The 7,069-nt window shown below is 35.1% G+C and overlaps 1 pseudogene; it reads left to right on the top strand.

Moving 5' to 3' along the window:
- The first annotated feature begins 307 nt into the window (after positions 1-307).
- Positions 308-7,069, top strand: part of LOC120104032 — a 30,998-nt pseudogene continuing 24,236 nt past the window's right edge.

Genomic DNA, 7,069 nt, shown 5'->3' with positions numbered 1-7,069 from the left:
AACCATGGTCCCTTTTCGCATAGAAAGCAAATGACACATAGTTTGAGGGCATTTTAGTCCAAACATATTTTTTCTATCACTAATTCCTTATTCTTTTCTCCTATGAAACAACGCAATATGTACTCTCCAGCTTCACATAAAAAGCCAAATGACACCATACTCCGAGGGCATTTTAGTCCAAGCATATTTTTTCTAACACTAAGTCCTTATCCTATAAGTCGCTCTATATATGCTCTCCAGCTTCTTTCCTCACTTAGAATCCATTTGCTCCTCTCTCTCTCTCTCTCTCTCTCTCTCTCTCCCCTCCCCTCCCGTCCCCCCCACCTCTCCGCTGATCTCATCGGGGCAACGGAAACCCTAACCCTAATTTCCCCTCCAAAACGATCCTAATCGCCTCCCCCTCCCCCTCCCCCTTCGCCCAATCTCAATCTCCTTCTCTATATATCTGTCCTTGTTGATCCGATTTTTGGAGCGGAAATCCTACTGTACTGTCGATTCTACTGCGATCGGGCGTCGGATTTTGGCCGGGGTCGACCACCATTGGGATCGCCGCGGTTGCTTTACCCGCCCCGTTCTTGGTTTTGGCGATGCGAAATTCGAGATGAAGTTCAAGCGGAGAAGGGTTTTGGAAGTGGTACGAGGCAGCCTCCCGTCATCTTTATTAGTTTTTCTTGGTTTCTCTGTCTGATGTTTCTGTTCGTGTCTTCTTCTTGATTTCGAATTCTGATGGAAAGATTCGCTTTTCTTTTTTTATATGTTTACTATATGTTATTTGTTCCGGGGGTTTCTTTTCCGTGGTTGGAAAAATAGTTTCTTGATGATCGGTAATATGATCATTGTTTTTTATTTATTGTTGTACTTTTGCCTTTTCGTTTTAACTTTCGTCCAAATCCTCGTGAAGTTTTTTTTCTGAACTAGCCAGCAGTAAGTATCACAACAGATTTTTAGTATTTCCTTTGTAGATATGTTAGATTTCAATTGATCAAACTGAAACTTGTTGTTCATGATCAAGAAAGGGCGATTTTTATTAGATGATCTCGTATTATGATGCGACCCCTATTTTTAGTGTCAACGAGGATTATGCGATCTTATTTGTTGAAGGCAGAAAACATGCAGAATTGCTTTGACAATGTAAACTTTCTATTTGGAGAATTGTTCTTTGTTAACTTGATTTTGGAAGAAAAAAGTTTTCTAGAATATTGAAGTCTCGATGCTAACAAAAATACTTTTGTATACTATCATCCATAATGTTGAATAACATACTATTTGTTGCTCGAGATTATTAGGTAGGTATGGAAACAATGTTTATGCATTCCAGGATTCTCCATAGCTCCCTCTTGCTTGGCAGAATGCCTTCGTGTTTATTATAGTGTTTCTCTGTTCTCCTCATCACTTGTTCAAGAATTTCTGGCTTCTGTACTGTTTTTATTTCTGTCTCATTATAATCCTTTCTGTTCCTTCATCACCTTTTCACTGACTCCGTTTTCTTTACTGTTTTAGTTCTTGGCTTCTCTTTGTACCTGGTGTGATTAAGTGTTGTACTAATCCTTGAAATTTGAACATTTTAGCTCAGGTGTGAGGTCAGAGAAAAATGGATGGATAGATCATAGATATGTTGTTCACAGAATATTATGAAATATTGTATGCATTATTAGGTTAACCATCTTGAACTTTTTGAGCTTTCTTTATATTTTCTGGAAAAAGGAAAAGGAAAATTGAAGGTTATCAGGGAAGTTATTCATGCTTTATTTCTTGCTAGTTCTGGTACATTCTTAGGCTAACCATCTGATTTTTGAGCATTCTGCGAATCTACTGGAACAAAAAGAAAAGAAAAATGAGGGTTTTAAGAGAGGTTATTTCATTCTTTATTTCTAATATACTAGCCTACTTTGTTCTTGATTGTAACCTACATCACATATATGGCTTTTGAAATTAAAAAAAAAACTGGGAAGTTGTACAAAATTCAGGGGTACTTAATTCTAAGCAAGTTATGAACATATTTGGTAGGATCACTTCCTCCTTCTGCATTTCATGATGCCCATTTAAGCAACATATGTGCATATGTTAAGCAACAGAAACTGCATTTAAGCTTTGTTGTAATGGTACTTTAGAAGTTTTGAGATGTCTATGCTTGTGTTTATTCCCTCTCTGATACACAAGGTTCAGTTGGTGCTCAATAATGAATGCAGAAACTGGTTGTAAACCTAGAAAATATATAAACGAAATGGAATCTGCATTGAACCTGCAAGATGCTTGATTTTAAGCCAGTTATGTGCATAACCAACAAAAGCAATGCCTCTTTCAGTGCCTACAAAAGTTTCGAGATTAAAATCATTCTGTCTATAAGGCCTGTTAGAAAATAACCAGATTCATTCTGGAGTGTTTTATTTTCATTATTTATTTCTTTTTTGAGTTCTGAAAAATTCATAATATTTTTTAAAGACAGAAAAGGGTGCAATTGATATAGACTTTATTTTGATGGGATGCTAGGAGAAATGGACTGATTCGAAGCAAAGTGTGGAAAAGGCAACAGAAATTGTCCTTAATATGAATATGCATTTTCTTTATACAATGATGTTACTTTTGCTGATCGTTGACATATTTTGAAGATCATGTTTATCTAAATATGTGCCAAATCCTTTTCTTGGCTTTTATCTTCAATTATAAAATTCCAGAATTCCTTCAACACCATATGTAGCATGAGATGCTGTAAACTTTCTCTTGATAGGGTTGTGCCAAGCCCCAACCCATGATTCAAGAACTCCACACAGGTGTGAAAGTTGAATATATAAGAATAGATCAACTTCTTGAGGTCCGGGGTTAGGGTGATTGGTGTTGTTGGAAGCTCGTGTTTACAGCTGCATATGTGTGAAGGATTCACTTTTTTTAAACCATTTTTTAATAAAGAATTTTCTTTTGTTTGTGTCCTGCCCTAGAAATTTGGAAAGATTGAAGCTAGTTGCAAGACTAGGTAGTACAATAAATCTAAAGGATCTTCCTGCAACAATGCTAAAGGGTCTTCCTACAATTTCTTGGTCTGGTGTTAGGATTAGGGTTCCAGGTTTTATGGATATTGAAATGGTTTATAATATGTCATATTTATGCTCAGTTGTTAACTCGGAAAAATAAGTAGTTGAGAGGATATGATACTTGGAAGAGAAGTTGGAAAACATAGCATGAAGAGAGAACAATCAGAGAAAGAAGGAATAAGGGGGAAAAGAAAATGGGAGTAGGGAGGAGCAAAACGTTAGGTTACTTCTTTCTTTCCATCAAATGATGGATAAACTTGAAAATTGCTCCCACCAAGATGATCGCATGCATCCAATGGTCTCCACACCCTGATAATATTAAAGCTTGACTCTTGAATGAAACTAAATTCTAAAACATAAAAGCACAACCCCTAAAGGCACCAAACCCCCAAATTAGTTACTGCTATATTACTATTAATAATTTCTGGAAAAAATATTATAAATAAGGACAACAAAAAGGGGAGACAATGGACAAGATGTAAAATAAAAAGAAAAAAAATGAAAACATCATCTGGTTCGGTTTTAGGACTGCGAAATGGACCTTTTCTCCTTTCTCCCTTCTCTCTTGCCTTAAGGTCTTTGAGCTTTAGTTGTTGTTGTTGTGGGAACTGGGTGGGTTTTTGGGGCTTGCCTTTCTTGACTGCCTGGGTTACCTAGGTGTCTGTCTTGGCTATTCGCTGCCTAGATATGCCTCTCATGCCTAGGCAAGTGCTTGAGGGGCCGCTCGTCTAGGCTGCCACAGGCCTGAGTTTTGAAACAGTAGTAAAACCTGAGATGTTTCAGGTCTGAATTAAGATTCATGGATTTGATCTTAAAATCATGTCTAAGTCCCTTGGTGTCTTATTAATGCTGCATTATATGAATTACCATCTAATTCACTGTACTGCACATGCCACATCTCCTACCTATTTGGTCCTTTGTCTTGGTGCTTTTGTATCCTGTCCGATATAGGAACACTAATGTTTGACTTTGCAAAACTTTGGGTCTTCACTCCTTTTGTCTTATTTATTTATTTATGTTATAAAGATGCATCTAATTCTGTTAAAGTATGGAATATAATAGAACCAAAGCTTAAAATCTAAGTCTCAAGCCTAAGCAGATCTAACATTAGCACTTTCTGTGGTTTTAATCTCTCATATAGTAGTATTACTCTTTCAATACATGAAAATTATTTTTTTGAAAAATATCTGTAAATTCAAATGTCAAGAAAATCAAAAGTGAACTGAGAGAATTTCTTGCCTTGTGAATATTCATTGGCTTATTGACAAAATTTCAGTCATTCTAGAATTTCATGTCAGCTTTCCTCCCAAGTTTATACCAACTTAACGGGACATTATTCTTCTATTAACTTTTGGTGACTCTTACAAATGATTCATTTCTTTTGCAAATATTTGATGGATTAACATTTCTCTGGAATTTTCCTACTTAATGAAATATTCTCTATATATTTGTCTTTATAACTTCATTCTTGTTATCTACCATATTCCTAAATTTTCTCTCTAATTCAACTGCATATTTTCATTTAGCTATTTTGGTTTGTTGTCCTATGAAAAAATTGGATTTTATTTATGTGTGCAACGTTTGCTGTATATTTATATGTGGCTTGTGATTTTTGTAAGTGTACCATATGGGATGAGTTCCATGTGAAATGAAGTTTTATGCTTTTCTACTGTTTGATGAAACTGGCTGGAAATATATTAATAAATACTCACATCTCGTTTTTTTTCAAAACAAGAAAAGGTCGCTTAATATGCATTAGAGAGTCTAACACAACAAGCAACTAAAGTACATGAACTTGTTTAGGCAAGATGATTTTCATCAATAGAACACAAAGAGTAACTATAGAAAATGTAAAGATTTTAAATGTAAGAAAAAGAAATGAGCTTCTTAAATAACTTTCTCTTCATGGATTTTATTCTCCTTTGCAGTTTTTGTCTATAGATTTGTATTATAAAAGTCCCACATGTGGGCATGTTGTAACTTGGAGACATTTATTGAATTGTCTCCCATTCTTTCATGGTTATGAAAATTTTATTAATGCTGATTTGGAGTTCGTAACTTGTATGGAACATTTGGAGTTTTGGCTTATAATGGAGGAGTGAGGTAGATACTTTATGTTAGAAGCAGTTGAAATGGTTGGTTTCAAGGATCAGAAAAAAAACAAACAAGATAACTAGGAAATTATGAGGCATATTTTCTATAGGCAGATGTCTAGACAAAGCAAAGTTATGCAAAATTGCTGAAATGGCATCGACTAGAAAACAATTCTTTTAAGTAACCCAAATAGAAATCGCACAGGCCTTTCTAGCACTGATTTCACCCACATCCAAGTGCAGCCTCATTAAGCAGTCTTCCGTTCCTCTCTTCCTAGATTTCCTACCAAAAGGATTCTGGGGTGAAGTGCTCAAGCTTTCTTGTCTTCTGCACAATTTGGTGATTTTTTAGAAAACAATCAACCGATCAAATCATAAAATTAGTGAGCAGAGATGCGCATTGCAAAAGATATAATTTGATAAAGACAAATAACCTCAGGACAACAATCAAAGAGGAAGGGTTTCGGCTTCCGAGATTATAGAGGCGCAATAGCTGTCACCATTTAATTGAAACTTTCCACATATCTCAGTGTAGAATTCTCCAATCTAGATAGTTGCTATCAATGCATCTCTATTAAATTATGAAATTAGTCAATCTTTTCTGAAAGCGATGTTTTCCTTATGTCCATGACAAGCTTGCCTTTTTTTGATTTTTCACTATCTGTCAGCATTGTTCTGTGCACATTGTAAGAAGGGCATGCAACTTTTTGAAACCACTGGATAAGGGTAAAGTTGTTCCTTATTGGGTTAAGGTCTCACTTTTTTTTTGGTTTGCACATTCCTTAGCATGTGATCATTGAAGAGTGCATGCTTTTTTCTAGTATAATGAATTTTTGTTTGTTATATGAGTTTGCTTTTTTTGAGTGTTTTCTAAGTGTTTTTGTAATTTCTCAGCATAATTAAAGTTGTTTCTTATTGGGTTAAGGTCTCACATTTTTGTTTTGTTTGCACATTCCTTAGCATGTGATCATTGACAAGCGCATGCTTCTTTCTAGTGTAATGAATTTTAGTTTGTTATCTGAGTTTGAATTTTTTGAGTGTTTTCTAAATAGTGTTGTAACTTCTCAGCATAATGCACATCCCTACTTTTATCTTAACTTCATTTTCTTTCTTGATCTTCCATGTCCCCCTGGAGTTGCATTTGTCTGTCATTTTTTTTGCAAATTCTGTTTCCTCTTTTGTCCATCATATATCTTTTGTTTTTGCTGTATTGCATCTTTTGCGCTTCCCAATTATAAAGGTTTATTTTCCTTTTTTAAGTGCTTGCCACATCTATTGCTGTTTTTTGGTTTTCCATCCTTAGTGGGCATAACTAATATACTGATCTTTTTTCCCCAGCCTCCAAATATAAAATCCTTTATTAGCAGTGTCACCAGTGTTGCTCTTGAGAATATAGAAATACCACTGAGGGATTTTGTCTGGGAGTTTGATAAGGTTTGTTTTTCCTGTCCCCTTTTAAGAATCTCTTTTTTATTTATATCAACCTGTGAGCATGCAAAAATATCTGACTATCTCGTTTTCACTCTATACAGGGAGATTTTCATCACTGGATCGATCTTTTTACTCTTTTGACTCCTTTTTTGAGAAATTCATAAAGCCAAGGAAGGATTTGCAACTCGAAGATAATTTTCTGGAAGGGGACCCTCCATTCCCTAGGGAAGCAGTCCTTCAAATTCTTCGAGTCACAAGAATTATTTTGGAAAATTGTACAAACAAGCACTTCTACAGCTCATTTGAAGTGCGTATCTTCTTACTGAAAATTTGCTTCTCTATCTTGTAATGTATTTGCTCTAGTTAAACTATGCATGATGTTCCTATTGTTTTTATGATTTTATAAGGTTCATGGTCAATAATACTGTCACAATTTTTTAATTCAGTATATATGCTTGTTCTGACTGAAAACTATGTTTTTTCTTCATAATTACTATCTGATGTTTTTGTTTTACT

This window comes from Phoenix dactylifera, chromosome 1, assembly GCF_009389715.1.
Source record: "Phoenix dactylifera cultivar Barhee BC4 chromosome 1, palm_55x_up_171113_PBpolish2nd_filt_p, whole genome shotgun sequence".
NCBI lineage: Eukaryota > Viridiplantae > Streptophyta > Magnoliopsida > Arecales > Arecaceae > Phoenix > Phoenix dactylifera.
Note: the sequence above shows the minus strand (reverse complement) of the source record. Positions and strands in the feature narration are given on the sequence as shown.